Below are 22,884 nucleotides of genomic sequence, written 5' to 3' on the forward strand. Positions count from 1 at the left end.
TTTACGTTTTTTTACGTAAAAAAAATAAAAAAATTTTTTTTTTACGTGTAAACGCATATCACTGATTATAACATAATATCGTAATATATATTCTAATATATTATAACATATATAATGTATTACAAATATTATCATTATCATTAATAATGTTACATGATTTATTATTATAGTTTATATTTTTAACAAAGTAAAAGATTCAAACGCCTAGTACTTATAAAACAAGGTTAAAGAAATTTTTAAACGACCAACTGGCTAGTGATAATGCGTTTATTTATCGTTACGTTTCGAAATTAAAGATCTGAATTTCCACATTACATATCTTATAAAAAAGCTACAGAATATTGAAACGGATTTGGTTGCGTTGTTTTCTATTGAGTTCTTAGATGAATTTTATTCCTATAATAATAGTAGTTTAAGAAGTAATTTTTATCACAAACAAAAAACTAGACTATCAAATAAATTTAATAATATCTTGGACAAATATAAAACTAACAACAATGTTCTTAAAGATATTGATAAATCGAAATGGCTCGTTAACCTGAGTGATAGGATTTTACCGGAGGCCGTTCAAAATGTTTTATGCTTGGGTGAAAGTTTTAATCTCCGAGTCAATTAGACGACATCTTTGCTATCATTCCTAGGAATGGTATTAATGAGATCTTATATAGTTTTAATAACTACCACCCTAGATTAAAGTTTACTTATGAACTTGAAACGGATGGCTCGATAGAATTTTTGGACACTAAAGTCATTAGATGCAATAACAATCTTATCACTAATTGGTACAGAAAACCAACCTTTTCGGGTAGATATATTAATTATTATTCCGGCCAACCACATAGATACAAAGTTAATACTATAGTTAATCTCACAGACAGAGCGATTTTACTCTCTGATAAAAGGTTTCACGATAAGAATATTTTGACTATTAAACAAATTTTATCTAATAATTGTTACCCGATACATTTTTATAATAAGATTATCAATAGAAGATTAAAAGATCTATACTCAATGAATGAGGAACGTACAAATATTAAAAATAAGTTTGATCCCTCAAAGTGTGTGGTTTTTCCGTATATTAAGGGCTTAAGTGAGGAGATTCGTCGATCGTTGAATAATTACGGCTTAGAGGTTTTACACACAGTACCAAATAAACTCGATACTTTGATTAAAAAAGGAAAGGACCAACTTGAACCGAACAAAAGAACGAATGTTGTTTATAAGATTTCTTGCAATGATTGTGGTACTTGTTACATCGGGCAAACAAAACGACATCTTGAAACGCGCATAAAAGAACATAGAAGTGACATTAGGAAACACCAGAGTAATCATTCGGTGGTTAGTAAGCACAGGGTTGCAAGAAATCATGAATTTGATTGGACGTCGGTATCAATCTTACACAACGAATGTAATTTGAAAAAGAGAGAAATTAGCGAAATGATTTGTATAAAAAAACATAGAGATGCGATTAATCTGCAGAAGGATACGGATAATTTGAACGCGATATATGACACTATTCTTAACGTACTTTAATATCCTTGACTAATGAATTTGTTATTGTCACGATTTTTATATATTATGTTTATGTTTATAACACTTTCTTTATATATCTCAACATTTACACAGTAAAATGATGACGGAATTTCCACTCACGTACGGTCATTTCACATACTGACACACTATATCTATAGAAATTGCAGATTGTAAGGTATTGTTTTTACATGTATTATATGTTTTATTGGCTTATATCATTATTATAACATCTACGAGCCTTAATGGTTTTTGTTATTTTAGTCTGAAGAGGACCCGATATAGGGTCGAAACGTAACGATAAATAAACGCATTATCACTAGCCAGTTGGTCGTTTAAAAATTTCTTTAACCTTGTTATATTTTTAAATAATTTGAATATAAATATTTGATACTTTTTTTTTAAATATTTTTAAATGAATAAAATATATATAAAATATATATAAAAGTTTATAAAAATACAATGAATATTATTATTATTATATTTGATAATATTTAATAAAATTTAAGATATTTGAGTTAAAATAATAAAGTTGATATCTTTCTTAATATTTTTTAAAAGTTAATTTTTGCGTATTAATTTTGTAATATGAAATTTCTTAGACCCAATTGCACCAATGTTATTTTAACTTTAAGTGAGACTTGAATATGTATCTATCTTTAACTTTCTTTCTAAATAAATAAAGATATTATATATTTAAGTCTTGCTTAAAGCCAAAGTAGGTAACGTTGATACAATCGGGCTTTAAATATTTAATTTTACAATTTCTAAATTCTCAATAAGAAAAATATTATAAAAGAATAAATTAGAATACATAAATAAATAATTAAATAATCTATATATATAAGTGCCGTCCGTCTGTCTGTCTGTCTGTATGTACGCGAACTCCTTCCACATTTGTGGACCGATTTTTGTGAAACAGGTAACAAAATGTTGCAAATTTTTCGGGGGTGGCTGCTGTGGGGTTTATTTTCATTTAAAAAAATTTTTTTTTTTTCTCATAGAGGAGGGTATGTTTTCCTGAAAATAATTTTTTCACAGATTTTTACGCCATTTACGCCAATGTGTTTAGGGTGTTCCAAAACATTGTATGTGGGTGGTTGCGTGGGTTTTGCCCACCCACGCAACCACCCAAAAAACCAACCAACGCACTTATACATTTGTTCACCGATTTTCAATAAATTCGTAAAAAAATTCAGCAAATTTTTCGGTGATGGCTACTATATGTGATTTTTTTAACCCACCCCCGCAACCACCCACGCACCCACCTACGCACTCATACATTTGTTAACCGATTTTCAATAAATTGGTTCCAAAATTTCGCTAATTATTCGGGGATGGCTACTATATGTGATTTTTTTTGTTTTACACCTTCACCCACGCACCCACCCAAGCAATCACATATTTATTAACCGATGTTTTCGAAATTGGTAGTAAAATTTTCGATATTTTTAAGGGATGACCATTATGGTTATTTTAAAGTTTTGCCCACCCACGCAACCACCCACGCACCCACCTACGCAATCATATATTTTTTCATCTATTTGCATGAAATTGGTAACAAAATTTATCAAATTTTTCGGGGATGGCTATTATATGTGATTTTTTTTAACAAACCCTCGCAACCACCCACGCACCCACCCACGTACTAATACATTAGTTCGCTAATTTTCACGAAATTGGTGAACGATTCGAAATTGGTATTAAAATTTTCAAATTTTTAATTTTTAAAGTTTTGCTAACCCACGCAACCACCCACCCACGCATTCACACATTTATTAAACGATTTTCACTAAAATTTCGCAAATTTTTCAAAGATGGTTACTGTATGTGATTTTTTTAGTTTTGTCTACTTACGCACCCACCCACGCATCCACACACACATTCACACATTTATTAAACGATTTTCACTAAATTGGTACTAAAATTTCGCAAATTTTTCAAAGATGGTTACTGTATGTGATTTTTTTTAAGTTTTGTCTACATACGCACCCACCAACGCACCCACTCACGCATTTACAAATTTATTGACCGATTTTCAAGAAATTGGTAGCAAAATTTAGCAAATTTATTAGAGATGGCTACTATGTGGTTTTTTTTAATTTTACACCCCAACTCACCCACCCACGCATCTACTCACTAGCGTGCGCATTTAAAAAATGTTATTTTATGTTAAAAAACTTTGTAGTTATAAAAGAGAAACATATAATTTTAATAAAATCATCTTTTGGTAGTGGCGTGATTGTTAAATGTTGTTATTAAGTAAGAGCATTTATTTATTAATGTATTGTTTTTTTTAAATCGTAAAAATTTTTAAATTATTTTGTTCAGCTAGATTTTGCAAAAATCACCCCTTAGAGGTGATGAGTATTATTTACATGTGATTTCAGAAATGACTATCTATTTATCTATATCTATATCTTTATCTATATCTATATATATAAGTAGCTGGTTTCACATATTAAATGTCATCATTGATCAAACGAATACAAATCAATTTGAAAATACAATCATGGAAGAAAAATATATACCGAAAGAAATAGAAAAAGAAATTGAAGAATTTCTAAATGGTAAATATAAATAATAATTAATTTATTTAAATAAAATTATTTTTTTTTAATTTGTTAATTGTTTTATTTAAATTAATATATTATCACATTAACATATAATCTAATATATTTTTTAATTAAAAAATTTCAGTAATTGAAGATGATCAAATTAATACAAATGAATTTGAAAATTCAATTGTGGAAGAAAATAATATACCGAAAGAAATAGAAAATGTTCTGATAAATGAAACAAATGGATTTGAAATTAAAAATATAACGATGAATCAATTAAATATATCAACAGAAATTGAAGAATTTCAAAATGGTAAAAATATAAACAAGATTTTTGTGAAACAGGTAACAAAATGTTGCAAATTTTTCGGGGGTGGCTGCTGTGGGGCTTATTTTCATTTAAAAAAAAAAATTTTTTTTTTCTCATAGAGGAGGGTATGTTTTCCTGAAAATAATTTTTTCACAGATTTTTACGCCATTTACGCCAATGTGTTTAGGGTGTTCCAAAACATTGTATGTGGGTGGTTGCGTGGGTTTTGCCCACCCACGCAACCACCCAAAAAACCAACCAACGCACTTATACATTTGTTCACCGATTTTCAATAAATTCGTAAAAAAATTCAGCAAATTTTTCGGTGATGGCTACTATGGTATATGTGATTTTTTTAACCCACCCTCGCAACCACCCACGCACCCACCTACGCACTCATACATTTGTTAACCGATTTTCAATAAATTGATTCCAAAATTTCGTAATTATTCGGGGATGGCTACTATATGTGATTTTTTTTGTTTTACACCTTCACCCACGCACCCACCCAAGCAATCACATATTTGTTAACCGATATTTTCGAAATTGGTAGTCAAATTTTCGATATTTTTAAGGGATGACCATTATGATTATTTTAAAGTTAGATTATTTTAAATTTTGCCCACCCACGCAACCACCCACGCACCCACCTACGCAATCATATATTTTTTCATCTATTTGCATGAAATTGGTAACAAAATTTCGAAAATTATTCGGGAATGACTATTATATGTGATTTTTTTTAACAAACCCTCGCAACCACCCACGCACCCACCCACGTACTAATACATTTGTTCGCTGATTTTCACGAAATTGGTGAACGATTCAAAATTGGTATTAAAATTTTCAAATTTTTAATTTTTTAAGTTTTGCTAACCCACGCAACCACCCACACACCCACCCACGCACTCATAAATTTGTTAACCGATTTTCACGAAATTGGTACCAAAATTTCGAAAATTATTCGGGGATGAATATTATATGTGATTTTTTTAGTTTTGTCTACTTACGCACCCACCCACGCATCCACACACGCATTCACACATTTATTAAACGATTTTCACTAAATTGGTACTAAAATTTCGCAAATTTTTCAAAGATGGTTACTGTATGTGATTTTTTTTAATTTTGTCTACATACGCACCCACCAACGCACCCACTCACGCATTTACAAATTTATTGACCGATTTTCAAGAAATTGGTAGCAAAATTTAGCAAATTTATTAGAGATGGCTACTATGTGGTTTTTTTTAATTTTACACCCCAACTCACCCACCCACGCATCTACTCACGCGCGTGCGCATTTAAAAAATTATTTTATGTTAAAAAACTTTGTAGTTATAAAAGAGAAACATATAATTTTAATAAAATCATCTTTGGTAGTGGCGTGATTGTTAAATGGTGTTATTAAGTAAGAGCATTTATTTATTAATGTATTGTTTTTTTTAAATCGTAAAAATTTTTAAATTATTTTGTTCAGTGAGATTTTGCAAAAATCACCCCTTAGAGGTGATGAGTTTTATTTATATGTCATTTCAGAAATGACTATCTATCTATCTATATCTATATATATAAGTAGCTGGTTTCACATATTAAATGTCATCATTGATCAAACGAATACAAATCAATTTGAAAATACAATCATGGAAGAAAATAATATACCGAAAGAAATTGAAAAAGAAATTGAAGAATTTCTAAATGGTAAATATAAATAATAATTAATTTATTTAAATAAAATAATATTTTTTTTTTAATTTGTTAATTGTTTTATTTAAATTAATATATTATCACATTAACATATAATCTAATATATTTTTTAATTAAAAAATTTCAGTAATTGAAGATGATCAAATAAATACAAATGAATTTGAAAATTAAATTGTGGAAGAAAATAATATACCGAAAGAAATAGAAAATGTTCTGATAAATGAAACAAATGGATTTGAAATTAAAAATATAACGATGAATCAATTAAATATATCAACAGAAATTGAAGAATTTCAAAATGGTAAAAATATAAACAATAATTAATTTATTTAAATAAAATGATATTTTTTTATAAATTTGTGAATCGTTTTATTTAAATTAATATTATTACATATATATAAAGATATAACCTAATCTATATATATAAATAAAAAATGTCAGTACTTGAAGATGGGCTAGATCATGTATTAATAATGGCATTAGAAGAATTTGAAAAACGAGAGGAGCTAAAGAAGGAGGAGTGTATGAAGAATGAATTTAAAGATAAATTTCAGAAAAAAAATAAAAAGCGGAAAGAAGATAATAATGACAATGATGAAAAAAAGGATAAAAAAATTAAAAAAATATAATTTGGTATAAAATAATTATTTAAATTATTAAATATGTGTATTTTTTACATGTTTAGATATTTAATAAAAATTATATATTAAAAATTTTTATTTGTTAATTATTATTTAATAAAATTCGCTGCTTTTTAAATTTCTATACGCTAATTTAATTATTTTTTCAAAATTAATAGAATAAATATTACAACTTTTGTTTGAGATATGCCCAAATATAATATTAATAATTAAATTTTCTACAATTTGCAATATGGGATACGTAACAATAACAGTAATATTATATGTAAAAATTATAGTTTACAAAAATTAATTTAAAAAAATTAATAAACTAACATCATAAATAATAAAAATAACAAACAATAATAAAACTAAAAAACTAATAAATAAATAATAAAAAAAATAATATTTATAATATTAATAACAATAAAATATTTATTTAATAATAAATTAATAATAAAAAAATAATATTAATAATATTAATAATAATTTATTTATATAAATAAATAATTATTTATTTATGTAAATAAATTTTTGTTATGTTTTGTGGCGGGAGAGAGAGAGAGGAAGAAGGAGGCTAAAGGGAAAGAAGATATATTTGAAAAAAATACTTACAATGACTTGCAATCCTCAATGCCCAGAAATTAAGGATAATCTTGATGGATGTTTAATAGAATTTCGACCAGATTTGGTCGATAAAACATTTAACTTGGATGTCAAAGAGATTTTAAATGATCTAATTCATAATAAAATTTTTGGAAATATAATTGCTTATGCAGGTGTGATTGAATTTCAAAAAAGAGGACTTCCACATTTGCATTTACTTGCAATGATGAGTGATGAAGATAAGCCCCGACTTCAAGAAGTTATTGACATGATGATATGGGCTGAAATCCTTGATGAAGAAAGATATTCATAACTTAATTTAAAAATTTTGAAGCACATGATTCATGGTCCTTGTGGAGATTCCTCCCACAGATATCCTTGCACTGGAGACGATGGAAAATGTTCAAAAGGTTTTCCAAAAGAGTTTCGTGAAGAAACTAATGCTAATGTGAATGGATATCCTATGTATCAACGAAGGAATTTTGGTAAAAAATACATCGTTAGAGGCAAAGAAGTTGATAATCGATGGGTGGTGCCATATTCATCATATTTAATCATGAAATATGATCGACATATCAATTTGGAAATATGTTCATCGGTGAAGAGCGTAAAATATTTATATAAATATATTCATAAAGGATTTGACTATGCTGCGATTGAAGTGCAAGCACGAGATGGCATAAGGCTAATTAAAATAGATGAAATTAAATCATTCCTGGATGCAAGATATATTAGTGCTCCAGAAGCAATATGGAGACTGAACGGATACGATCTGTTTATGAGGTCTCATACAGTAATCAGATTGGCAGTTCATTTGCCTAATCGTCATATGGTTTATTTTCGAGCAGGAAATGAAGAGCAAGCTGCTCAGAGAGAGCTCACTCGAGATACTACGCTGACTGCATGGTTCAAATTAAATCAATCTGATGAAAATGCAGTGAATTTTATTTACACAGATATTCCTTATCATTATGTATATGATAAAAAAGAAACTAAGTGGAAGCCACGCAAAAAAGGTGGTGAAAAAATAATTTCAAGACTCTATACAGTAAGCATAAAAGATATTGAGAGATTTTATCTCCGTCTTCTTCTATTACATGTGACTGGAGTTAAATGTTTTGAAGATTTGAGAACTGTAAATGGAGTTCTTTATAATACATTTAAAGATGCAGCAATTGCAAAAAATTTGGTAGAAAATGATAATCTTTGGGGAAAAACGCTGGAAGAAGCAACAGAATCGAATATGCCTGCACAACTTCGAGAATTATTTGCTTACATTTGCATCTTTGGAACTCCAACAGATGTACCAACTATTTGGAATAAATATAAAGATTTCATGATTGAGGACTTTGTACATAACAATGTTGTAAATCCTGAAAATATGGCTTTAAACCATATACAAGGAATTCTGATAAATAATGGAAGTAGCTGTGAGAACTTCCAATTGCCAAATACAACTCCAATAAATATTTACGTAACAGAGTATAATGTGGATGAAGAAAGAATACGTGGTGATTATTTATTATCGACACTAAATGCTGAGCAAAAGCACGTGTACGATATAGTCATGCGAGCAATTGAAAATGAAAATGAAACTCAGAGGTTATTTTTTATTGACGGGTTTGCAGGAAGTGGTAAAACATACCTATTTAACACATTTTTAAGTGTTATTCGAGGAAGAAACGAAATAATTCTTCCATATGCTTCAACTGGAATTGCAGCCACACTTCTGAAAGGAGGAAGAACTTATCACTCTCTGTTTAAGCTTTCAACCCCAATTGATGATGGAGCTAAATCAAATATTAGAGGAAATTCTCAAGGTGCACGAGAATTGATTAATGCCAAATTAATCATATGGGATGAAGTGAGCATGACTGTTGGACATGCTTTAACAGCAGTTGATAAACTTTTAAAGGATTTGATGAAGAATCCTCGACCATTTGGAGGAAAAGTAATTTTATTTGCAGGAGATTTCAGACAAAATCTCCCAGTAGTGCCTCATGCACAAAAAGCAGCTATAATTGAATCGATTGTAAAATACAATCCTATATGGAGGAACGTAACTCAAGTTAAATTAAAACAAAATATGAGAATTGCGGAAGAAAAAGAATTTTCAAATTGGCTAATGCAACTCGGAGATGGTAAATTATCAAATAAGGATGGACTACATCTCGATACAATTGAAATCCCCAAAGATTTTATATCAAAAGAATCTCTTATTAATGAAATTTTTGGTGATAGAATCACCATGGAACGGATTAGAGAAAATCCAGATCGAGCGATACTTTGTCCTAAAAATGAGGATACTTTTAAAATTAATGACACAATCCTTTGTCAAATGGAAGGAGAGGAAAAGGAATATCTCTCAATTGACTTTATTGTAAGTGATGATCCACAGGAGCAATTAAATTTTCCAACAGAGTTTTTGAACTCTCTGACACCTTCTGGAATGCCAGTTCATCGACTTAAAATAAAAGTCAGTGCTATAATAATCCTATTAAGAAATTTAAATACTAAGAAAGGACTTTGTAATGGAACAAGATTTATTTTAACTAATTTGAAAAATAATCTAATTTATGCGGAGGTTCTAACTGGTCCTGCTCGAGGACAGATTGTCATCATTCCAAGGATAGATTTAATTACAAGTGATTTGGAATTGCCATTTAAATTTAAACGAAGACAGTTTCCTATTCGAGTATCATTTGCTATGACAATAAATAAATCACAAGGACAGAGTTTAGAAAAAATTGGGATTTATTTGCCACATCATGTATTTGCTCATGGTCAACTTTATGTGGCATTTTCTAGAGCAACAAGGGAAAGTGTAAAAATTAAGATTGATGAATTTTGCAATCAAGGACATCTAATTGAAGGAAGTGAAAAATGTTTTACAAAAAATGTAATATACAGAGAAATTTTGTAAATTGAAGAATTATGAAATTGTATGAGACCTAATAATAGCGGGTTAGCGGTGGGTACATTAGACGTAATCAAAAAATATTTGAGTAAGGAAAAAAAATTGGTATAATAATTAAATAATAAAAAAAAAAATTTGTATGAATATATATTTACTAAACTAATGTTTCAGATTTAAAACATATTAAATTGTGTGGAAATTATAATAACAAAAAAAATTAATATAAGCAAACAAAATTTTAATTATAAATATTTAAGTTTATGCAAAACAAGACGCAAAATACAATATCAGGGAGTGAAAAAAAAATAATAGTAGTCATCTTCGAAAAATTTGCAACATTTGATATAAATTTCGTGAAAATCGGTCAAAAAATATGCAAGTAGTTCGCGGTAATGCAGACAGAACAATTAATCTTTTGTGTTAAATCAGGTTTTATAAAGGCTTTATGAGAACCGCGCGAAGCGCGGTCCGAATTATAAAAGCTTTGAGGACCGCGCGAAGCGCGGTCCGAAACGCTAGTATAATAATAATATAATAATAATAATAATAATAATTTATATTTTTTATTTAATCGGCTCTCAATATTAATAAATAATAAATAAATAAATGTGATCTGATGTTCTAGATGTCGGCAACTAGAGCCAAGCGCGAAAATTAATTTCTAATTTTTCGGAACAGTATCTCTTGGTTTGAGATCACTGAGTTCCATTTGATTAATTATCAATCAACCTCGTACTTCCAATGGAAAAATAGGCGAGAAAAATATAGGTCCGAAAAGTCGCTGAAGCGGGAATTGAACCCGCGTCTTTCGCTTTCCGGGCGACTGCTCTTACCACTAAGCTATTCAGACCCTTTCGATTCTATATTTTTCATTTGCCTTCTAAATTAGATGTTTTTGTAAATTGTTTTTGTAATTTGATTGATAATTCAATCAAATGGAACTCAGTGATCTCAAACCAAGAGATACTGTTCCGAAAAATTAGAAATTAATTTTCGCGCTTGGCTCTAGTTGCCGACATCTAGAACATCAGATCACATTTATTTATTTATTATTTAATAATAATAATATTACAGATTATTCATTTGGACGGTGTGCAAGTGCGCCCGCCAAAAATGGCACAATTTAATAATGGCAACGTGCCATATGAATTATTAGTAAAGTCTAATACAATCGTATCAAATATGGGAATATTTGATCCAATTAGTTCTTTAGATACACTACCTGAATCAGTCGAATTTTGTGATGTATTAAATACTACAAATCGTATTAGTAAGTATTCTTTCATTATATTTTTAATAATTTTTTTATTATTTTTACCTATTATACTATACAATTTGGAATAAGTTAATTTTTTATCTTATCTTTTATATATTATTAATTGTTTTTCTACAAAATATATAGCTGTTATATATTGCTGTTTTTTTTAAATCTATATAGCTATTAATTGCAAATTACATACTTTTTTAAAACAAAAACAACGTGTTTTCTTTATATTAATTAATTTCTTTCATTATTTTGTGTATAAAGATATTAAAGTAAGATCATCGGTAAATAATTATTTTATGAGATATTTCATAATTTATGTAATATTATTTCAAATTATAGTATAAAATATCTTGTAAACTGTTTATTTTTTCATTCTACCATTATAATTTTTTTATACAAATATTGCAGAAAAAAATTAATTTATTGTATATATTTTTAAAAAATATGGTTTCTTTTAAAAAATTTACAATGATCTTGCCCTGATCTTGACAACGTCAGCTAAGAAATATAAAAATTTTTTTAAAACTTTATTATAATTATATTATAAATAATAAAATTTAATTTTATTCTATTTTTTTCTAATTAATTGTATACTTTACAGTCTTAAAAGGATATGTAAAAACAAATTTTTAAATAACGATAGATAAATTAAATAAAATTATTGGATGCGGTGCAATAACAGATGGTGTGTATAAATTAGAAATACACATTATGAATTTTATAGAGGATGATTATTTTAAATATGATATTAAAAAAGGGGATCATATTGAAGTAATCGGGATTATGCAAGTAACAAGTAAAAACATTTATTATATATTATTATACATGTTTTTAATTATTAAATCAATAACTAATAATAAGAATTTTAAATAATTATTAATATATTTAAATAATTACTAATAATATAATTAAATAATTTCTCTCTCTCTCTCTCTCTCTCTCTCTCTCTCTCTCTCTACTTGTACATACTATACAGATAAAGTCATATATAAATCATTCATATGTCGTGCTTACATATATGTGTATGTACATATAACACACATATTAACGAAAATTTCAGGCACTTTTTTATTTTTACTAAGTTTCTAAACTGATATCTGAAGATTCACTTATATTCCTTTATTCAATTCTAATGGTGAAGTCGTGTTATTTTGTATATACAAATTATCAATAAAAAGAATAACCTGTCTAAATAAATTAATCGTTTGGTTGATAACCATACAAATCTTTTAGGATCTCATTAAAATCTTCTTTACAATTCCATTTACAAAAAAAATAATCACATAAACATAGTCGACAAGGAACGATTATAGGATCTCTCATAATGACAACGGACTACGACAAGTGAATCTCAACGAACAGATCAAGTGCGACATAACAATCAGTGCGGCCATTACCGCTCTCCTCAGGCGGCCACGTGTCGCGATATCCTTCGGACTTCTCCATACATTTTTCTCGTCATAAAGACCAAAGACATTTTATTTTCCATTTTGTATATTCTAACGTTTCTTGATTGGCAGAAGGCTGGTATTCAGTGCCGCCGTACATTATTATAATAAATTAGAATTATATTGTTGTGTGAAACATCGCCCGTTTTGATTTTGTGGTTTCTGCCCATATTTCCGCCTCACTCCAACCAACCAGAATTCTCACCGGACTTTTATCTCAATAGTAGTATTGTTAGTAATACAGAAAGATTGAACATTAGATTTATTTAGATTAATATTATCATCGGAATTATCCGAGTTATTTTGTGCGGCATGCAAATTACTAGCTTGTAAAATTTTTACCGCGCCTGCAAGCGATTTAATGTGTGTAACAAGAAATTTGTCGATACGCGTACACTTAGCATCTTTAAAAACAAGTTGTTTTAATTCCCTAAAATATTCTTCGCTGCAAGCGGAAGATGCTATGCTGGCCGACATTATTGCTGTCCATAAAGGAAAGTGTCTAATAATTTTTAATAAATTGCTGCCAACTTGAGGACACCAGTATGGATTCGGTTTTTCGCCAGTATCACTTGGTTTACTTTCAATTTGTATAGATTGCAAAAAACTTGTTATTTTCATACCGCATTTATCATCTAAATCATCTATCAAATCTTCATTTGTAAAGTCTGTATCATAATTAGTATCATAATTAGTATCATACATTTTATCGTTTTTTATTAATTGGATTAATCTTCGTTGTGCAGTAAGACATCTAATTTGTTCATCGGTAATTTCCCCTTCAGTATCTGATGCGCATACAATTAAAATGTCACGACAAATCTGACGAAATTGATATTAATCCTATTGACTCAGACAGTAATATAGAAGATACTAGCGCTAACTTAAGTTTTACCTATCTTAATAAAATGGAAAATTGGAGAGGTAAAAATAATAGTCCAAAGAAGCGTGGAAAATATTTAACTGTGTGCCCGGACGTTGAAAATATTCATCTAAAACCAAAATTCACAACCTCAGTACCCTTATTAAAAAATGGTAACACTTTAGCACCGGTAGTTCTTGGAAAAAATTCTACTATGCTTATTAATACATGCCCTTTTGATGCAATTGCTCAGACGTTACTAGTCGGTTATTATGATTGGACAAACTTCCATTGTTATGTAGAAGAAGCTCAAAGTGACATGTTCCAGTTTATTAAAAAATTATCGACATATGGATCTTCCATAAAAATATATAAAGAAGGAGCACTAATATTAAATAAGTTTATCACTCCTGTACATGGAACTATGAATTGCTGCTATAATATCTGTAATTTAGTTGCAAAACTTTATTAAAGGACGAATTCTCCTTAAGCATAAATGTAACTTGTCAGAATTGCCAACACGCACAAAATAACAACTTTAATATTATAGATATTAATGTCAAGCCGTTTTATAAAGAAAATATGCGCGCCTTACAACATTCGATAAATGAAAAATATATTTACGAGAACAAAAGATGTATTCGTTGTGACGGAGAAAACGTAGAATGTTCAGTTATTTGTGATCAACTGCTTTTTATTAATATAGAGTGTTTACAATCGACACATCTAGCAAGAAATTTAAATATATCAGATTGGGAAGGAACATTCACATTGAGTCACGTACCCGTAGATCTCCTATTTCATGATTGCATGTATAAATTGCTTTCCGTTATAGAGTATCAAGGCACATCAGATGCAGAAAGTGTAGGGCATTATATTGCAAACATACGCAGGCTGACAGGAAAATGGGAAGTTCATAATGATCTCTGTAGAGATAAAAAGCCGCTACTGGCATCACAAAGAATGATGTTACAAAAAAGAAATTATCTTTATTAATATATATTAAAATATAAAACACACTATTATTATACATATGTGCCACATCTTAATTATTCATTTTAAGTTTAATATCTATAAAACAAAAATAATTTTAAAGTTTAAAAGTAAAAAAATTAAAAAACCTCAAAAAAATAAAAAAAGATAAAAAAAATAAAAAATATATGTAAAGTTTTAACATATTATTTACATTTTAATATATTTATATATATTTATACTTCACAATTTACACACACACACACACACACACACACACGTTTTTATTTTACTATACCAAAGCATTTACATTTTAGTTTTTGTTATTTAGTTACGCTGAAATAAATAATGATTAATCAATGAGACATAAATTTTCAATCAAAGAATATTCATTTTATGTTCAATTTTATTTTGAGTTTAATTAAAGTTTAATTTTAGTTTGAGTTTAGTTTGAGAATTTTAATTTAAGTTTAAATTTAGTTTAATTTTAGTTTGAGAATTTTATTTCAGTTTAATTTTTTAGTTCAATTTTAGTTTGAGTTCAGATTGAGAATTTTATTTCAGTTTAATTTTAGTTTAATTTTATATCAAACCTGCAACTTATTTTTTTTACATCTATACCGTAGATTTTATATAAAAGATTCCGCAATTAAATATACAAACGATTAGAAGGCAACATCCGCTTCACAATTCAAATATCTTTAAAAATAAAAAAGTTAGCTCTTACCCCTACATATAGAATCCGGTACTTTCACCCCAGTACTGGGGGTACAAACGAAACGAAAAGCGGTACAAACGGGTACAAACGATTACGAACCAGCACGCGCTTTCAGATTTCGAATATTTTTAAAAATAAAAGTTAGCTCTTACCCCAATTTTAAAAATGCGGTACTTTCACTCCCGTAGGGATACAAACGAAACGAAAAGCGGTACAAACGGGTACAAACTATTACGAACCAGTACCCGCTTTCAGATTTCGAATATCTTTGAAAATAACAAAGTTAGCTCTTACCCCTATTTTAAAAATGCGGTACTTTCACCCCCATAGGGGTACAAACGAAACGAAAAGCGGTACAAATGGGTAGAAACGATTACGAAACAGCACCCGTTTACAGAATTAAAATATCTCTCAAAATAAAAAAGTTAGCTCTTATACCTATTTAAAAAATTTGGTATTTCCACCCCCGTGAGGGTACAAACGAAACGAGAGGCGGTACAAACGGGTACAAACGATGCTGAATCGAACTGCATCAAAAAATTACGTTATCTTAAAGTGAGATGCTGGCGATTTTTCAACCCTTAATAACTTGCATCCCTTTGGGATACAAACGAAATCAAAGACGGTACAAACGGGTACAAACGAAGCGTAATCGAATGCTTTTTAAAAAAATCCATTTTCTTAAAGTCGGGTGCCAAGTTCACATAGGTGTATTACTCTACAGGTCATCTTCCTCGGAGCCGGTGTCCTGTCCGCCCTGCGCTTCCATTTCAGAAGCGGAGTCCTTTTCCTCCAAATTTTCTCTTAGCCTCCTCCTCTTTCCGCCTCTCATTGCTTGAGGGGTGTTTTCCTCCTCCTTCGCTTTCCTCCTTTCGGTGTTCGGGAGGGGCGTCGGAGCCCTAGTGGAAGAAGAAGAAGTTGTGGGTCTCCTCTCCTCCTCTCGCCCTTCTTGTGTAATGGGCTGGCTTCTACTTAATGTAGTAAGAGCCAGCCCTCTTGTGCCCTTTCTCACTGACGGGCATGATTTTCCTCCAGAGCGGTGTCCTGCTGGGAGATTTTTGTCCTTACATATTGGACATTCTACTTTCTCCCGACAGGACCTCGCTTCATGTCCCTTGCCGCACCTAAAGCACTGCCCGCTGCGGTCTTCTTTGTTGGGGCACCGCTGCCTGACGTGGCCTCCCTCCAGGCATTTATAGCACTGGAGGGGACTGTTTTCAAGCAGCTGTACCCCAACTATCGCCCACCCTATCCTTATTCTTTCCGCAGTCGCAATTTTGTTCGCCGCGGTTAGGAGGCATCTGGCTCATGCCGTTCCCATGCCATTTGGGGACATTCGTATGTCCCCAACCTTGACCTCTTCCTTTTCACATCCCCCGGCTAGTGATATCGATGTGGCTATTTCCGGGGGAGTGATCGATTCCTCGAGTCCTCTTAGCCGGATCTCCGCCATTTTGGTGGGTCTATCCACCCTGACGCTGTCCTTTCCCGCGAACACCTTTCTAAGGTTTAGTGCCAGCTTATCAGCCAGCGCATTACCATTCTTGCCGGGGACCTCAAATATGAGGGCCCCGGTTATTGCTCTCCTTATTTTGACTCCCTCTGTGATGCCGAGGGAACCAAGGCTTATTCTTGTTCTTGCCTCTCGCATAGTCTCCTCATACTTGCCAGGAGGGCACGTAACGGTTACTGCCGCCGTTTTTGGTTCCCTCCTGGCCTTTGTCTCGATTTTGGGTTTGGTCGGTTGTCCCTTCCTCTTCTCCTCCATCGTTGTCTGTCCTTGGGCAGTAGTTTGTGTCGCTTTTTTTGCCTTTTGGGCTGTTTTGCGACTAACTACTGTAGCCCATGTATTTTTGTCTTCCTTTCCTTTCTGTTGTGCCGCTTTTACCGTTTGTTGTTGTTGCTGCTGTTGTTGTTGTTGCTGCTGTTGTTGTTGCAGCCTGGCGTTTTGTGGTTTCTGTCCTTCCTTCATGGCCTTTGGTTGTTGCCTTGCTGCAGTTTCCTTCTCGTTCTTCCTCGTTGGGGGTTTTGCGACCCTGCTCTTCCCCGGATTGGCAGGGGGATTGAGCGTGGTCGCAGTCGTTGGTTTCCCCTTCTTTTCCTCCTTATCCTTTCCTTTGTCCCTTCCCCTGGTCTTCGTCAGGGGGGCCGGTCTAATTATCTGAGAAGTGTCAATGCCTCTCAGTTTGTCCTTCTTCCATGCGTCATGGTTGTTAGTTGGGACGCCTAGTCTCTTGTCGAGTAGGCGTTCCATCACGCCTTCCAGCATGGCCATGAAGCGCTCCTGATGCTCCATTTCCCCGCCCATTGACTTGTCGGCTGTTTGCGACAAGACATTCATCGGTGAGGGGTTCCACGTGGCCATGGGTTCGCTGTCCTCCTCCATCATTACATCCTCTTCTTCTTCCTCCCTCCTTGAGGGGCTCGAGGTCTCCCCACTTAATTGTGGAAGTGAGATTCCGGGTTCCTCCCGATGCCTGGAGGCCCGCCGTCTTCCGACGGGGAAGTGGGGCTTCCTCGCATCCCTCCTGTTCTCTCCTCGTCCTTCTTATCTCCCTCCTCGGCCTCTGCGATAGAGATATTTCCTGTGTTTGTTCCAGGATTTCTTCGTCTAGGGATGGTTGCGAAGTCCCGGAATTTCTATCCCAGAAGTCCTCTCCATCTCCCGTTGCAGGAACCTTCTTCTTCTTCTCTGTGTTCTTGAACTTGTTTAGAAGAATCTTGTTTAGAAGAAGTTCCTGTTCTCGTGCCTTATTTTGTCCATCTGGGCCCTCGTCCAATTGCTGGTCGATTGGTGTATCTATCGGGTTTTGGGCCCTGATGGCCAGAGCGGTTGCTGCCGCGCATATACTCGTGGCTGCGTCTTTCGTCCCTTTTGTTAGAGTGCCCTTTATTTGACCACTCTTCACGGCTATCTTGTATAGCGTTGTGGCCTGTTCGGCCGCTAACGCTTCCAGGTCTGATGTAGGCCTATGCCTATATTCTGCCTCCTTGTCTCGAATTTCTTCGAGGAACTCTTTATACGACTTAGTCGTGTCCGGCTTCTCTAAAGGTTCGAGTATGTCTCTCTCCTTTCTCGCTACCGCCACTGCCTGCATCTTCTTCTCCTTTTCCTTCTTTTTTCGGAGTCCTCCGGAAGAAGTGTTTCCGGTCTTCCACGATCCCTCTTTTCAGGGATCTCGGGGACCTCGACGTCACTCTCCTCCCCGCTGGTGATCAACTCGGTGTATATGGTCCGAGTCTCGTCGTTCGGATCTCCTTCTTTTGAGCCTCTGAGGGCCTGCGGCTCTTGACTGCCGCTACTTCCTTGAAGAGGTTCCCCCTTCATTTCTTCTGTGCGCCCATACAAGGCTGCTGTGCGCCTACAAAAAGTGGCTGCTGTGCGCCGATAAATTATTACATATTTACAAAAAAATGGTATCTTTGTAATTATTATATTTTTATCGAATATATATAAATAATGTCTGTAAAGACAAAAAAGCATAGAATTCTATCACCTAAGGATAAAGATATAATCATTCGAGGTGAATGGTTAACCGATATACATATGGAATATTTTGACAATTTATTGCAAAATTGTTCAGATTATAGACGTGTCGAAACATGACGATTACAACTTCCTGATACTATTCAGCCTATGCCAATTGATAAAAAGCATATACAAATATTACATAGTTCATCAGGTCCATCAGATGGACATTGGGTGTGTAGTTATTACGATACAAAAAATATATTTATTTATGATTCATTATTAAAATGTACTATTAAAATGTATAATCGATGAATTTTTGGCTCGTCTTAAAATATTAGAAATCGATACTTTTTACCGCTGACCCTATGCGACGCATCCTTAATTTATGTATAGCAAATGAAAAAGTTTGTACGCTGTTGTCTGCTTGGTACCAAAAGATTCTGTAATCAATGTACTATTAAAATGTATAATGGATGAACTTTTGGCTCGTCTTTAAATATTAGAAATCGATACTTTTTTACCGCTGACCCCACGCAACCTTATTTTATGTATATCAAGTTAAAAAATTTGTACGCTGGTGTCTGTTTGGTACCAAATGGTTCTGTAATCAATGTACTATTAAAATGTATAATCGATGAATTTTTGGCTCGTCTTAAAATATTAGAAATCCATACTTTTTTACCGCTGACCTTATGCGACGCAACCTTATTTTATGTATATCAAGTTAAAAAATTTGTACGCTGGTGTCTGTTTGGTACCAAATGGTTCTGTAATCAATGTACTATTAAAATGTATAATCGATGAATTTTTGGCTCGTCTTAAAATATTAGAAATCCATACTTTTTTACCGCTGACCCTAAGCGACGCAACCTTATTTTATGTATATCAAGTTAAAAAATTTGTACGCTGGTGTCTGTTTGGTACCAAATGATTCTGTAATCAATGTACTATTAAAATGTATAATCGATGAATTTTTGGCTCGTCTTAAAATATTAGAAATCGATACTTTTTTACCGCTGACCCCATTCGACGCAACTTTATTTTATGTATATCAAGTTAAAAAATTTGTACGCTGGTGTCTGTTTGGTACCAAATGGTTCTGTAATCAATGTACTATTAAAATGTATAATCGATGAAATTTTGGCTCGTCTTAAAATATTAGAAATCCATAATTTTTTACCGCTGACCCTATGCGACGCAACCTTATTTTATGTATATCAAGTTAAAAAATTTGTACGCTGGTGTCTGTTTGGTACCAAATGATTCTGTAATCAATGTACTATTAAAATGTATAATCGATGAATTTTTGGCTCGTCTTAAAATATTAGAAATCGATACTTTTTTACCGCTGACCCTATGCGACGCAACCTTATTTTATGTATATCAAGTTAAAAAATTTGTACGCTGGTGTCTGCATGGTATCAAAAGATTCTGTAATCAATGTACTATTAAAATGTATAATCGATGAATTTTTGGCTCGTCTTAAAATATTAGAAATCGATACTTTTTTACCGCTGACCCTATGCGACGCAACCTTATTTTATGTATATCAAGTTAAAAAATTTGTACGCTGGTGTCTGTTTGGTACCAAATGATTCTGTAATCAATGTACTATTAAAATGTATAATCGATGAATTTTTGGCTCGTCTTTAAATATTTGTAATCGATACTTTTTTACCGCTGACCCCACGCAACCTTATTTTATGTATATCAAGTTAAAAAATTTGTACGCTGGTGTCTGTTTGGTACCAAATGATTCTGTAATCAATGTACTATTAAAATGTATAATCGATGAATTTTTGGCTCGTCTTTAAATATTTGTAATCGATACTTTTTTACCGCTGATCCCATTCGACGCAACTTTATTTTATGTACGTATATCAAGTTAAAAAATTTGTACGCTGGTGTCTGCATGGTATCAAAAGATTCTGTAATAAAATGTACTATTAAAATGTATAATCGATGAATTTTTGGCTCGTCTTAAAATATTAGAAATCAATACTTTTTTACCGCTGACCCTATGCGACGCAACATTATTTTATGTATATCAAGTTAAAAAATTTGTACGCTGGTGTCTGTTTGGTACCAAATGATTCTGTAATCAATGTACTATTAAAATGTATAATCGATGAATTTTTGGCTCGTCTTAAAATATTAGAAATCGATACTTTTTTACCGCTGACCCCATTCGACGCAACTTTATTTTATGTATATCAAGTTAAAAAATTTGTACGCTGGTGTCTGTTTGGTACCAAATGGTTCTGTAATCAATGTACTATTAAAATGTATAATCGATGAAAATTTGGCTCGTCTTAAAATATTAGAAATCCATACTTTTTTACCGCTGACCCTATGCGACGCAACCTTATTTTATGTATATCAAGTTAAAAAATTTGTACGCTGGTGTCTGTTTGGTACCAAATGATTCTGTAATCAATGTACTATTAAAATGTATAATCGATGAATTTTTGGCTCGTCTTTAAATATTTGTAATCGATACTTTTTTACCGCTGACCCCATTCGACGCAACTTTATTTTATGTATGGTATCAAAAGATTCTGTAATCAATGTACTATTAAAATGTATAATCGATGAATTTTTGGCTCGTCTTAAAATATTAGAAATCGATACTTTTTTACCGCTGACCCTATGCGACGCAACCTTATTTTATGTATATCAAGTTAAATAATTTGTACGCTGGTGTCTGTTTGGTACCAAATGATTGTGTAATCAATGTACTATTAAAATGTATAATCGATGAATTTTTGGCTCGTCTTAAAATATTAGAAATCGATACTTTTTTACCGCTGACTCCATTCGACGCAACATTATTTTATGTATATCAAGTTAAAAAATGTGTACGCTGGTGTCTGCATGCTATCAAAAGATTCTGTAATCAATGTACTATTAAAATGTATAATCGATGAATTTTTGGCTCGTCTTTAAATATTTGAAATCGATACTTTTTTACCGCTGACCCCATTCGACGCAACTTTATTTTATGTATATCAAGTTAAAAAATTTGTACGCTGGTGTCTGCATGGTATCAAAAGATTCTGTAATCAATGTACTATTAAAATGTATAATCGATGAATTTTTGGCTCGTCTTAAAATATTAGAAATCGATACTTTTTTACCGCTGACCCTATGCGACGCAACCTTATTTTATGTATATCAAGTTAAAAAATTTGTACGCTGGTGTCTGCATGGTATCAAAAGATTCTGTAATCAATGTACTATTAAAATGTATAATCGATGAATTTTTGGCTCGTCTTAAAATATTAGAAATCGATACTTTTTTACCGCTGACCCTATGCGACGCAACCTTATTTTATGTATATCAAGTTAAAAAATTTGTACGCTGGTGTCTGTTTGGTACCAAATGGTTCTGTAATCAATGTACTATTAAAATGTATAATCGATGAAATTTTGGCTCGTCTTAAAATATTAGAAATCGATACTTTTTTACCGCTGACCCCATTCGACGCAACTTTATTTTATGTATATCAAGTTAAAAAATTTGTACGCTGGTGTCTGTTTGGTACCAAATGGTTCTGTAATCAATGTACTATTAAAATGTATAATCGATGAAATTTTGGCTCGTCTTAAAATATTAGAAATCGATACTTTTTTACTGCTGACCCCATTCGACGCAACTTTATTTTATGTATATCAAGTTAAAAAATTTGTACGTTGGTGTCTGTTTGGTACCAAATGGTTCTGTAATCAATGTACTATTAAAATGTATAATCGATGAAATTTTGGCTCGTCTTAAAATATTAGAAATCCATACTTTTTTACCGCTGACCCTATGCGACGCAACCTTATTTTATGTATATCAAGTTAAAAAATTTGTACGCTGGTGTCTGTTTGGTACCAAATGATTCTGTAATC

General features: G+C 31.8%; 1 non-coding gene across 1 annotated transcript; it reads right to left on the reverse strand.

Annotated features, from left to right (window-relative positions):
• Positions 1-11,027: 11,027 nt before the first annotated feature.
• Trnas-gga (transfer RNA serine (anticodon GGA)) lies at positions 11,028-11,101 on the reverse strand. Its single transcript has one exon. It is a non-coding gene; the product is annotated as a tRNA-Ser (tRNA).
• Between the last annotated feature and the right edge of the window lie 11,783 nt (positions 11,102-22,884).

The sequence above is a fragment of the Prenolepis imparis genome, unplaced genomic scaffold, assembly GCF_030444845.1.
Source record: "Prenolepis imparis isolate NDT839.2.m4 unplaced genomic scaffold, iyPreImpa1.0 SCAF_22, whole genome shotgun sequence".
Classification (NCBI taxonomy): Eukaryota; Metazoa; Arthropoda; class Insecta; order Hymenoptera; family Formicidae; genus Prenolepis; species Prenolepis imparis.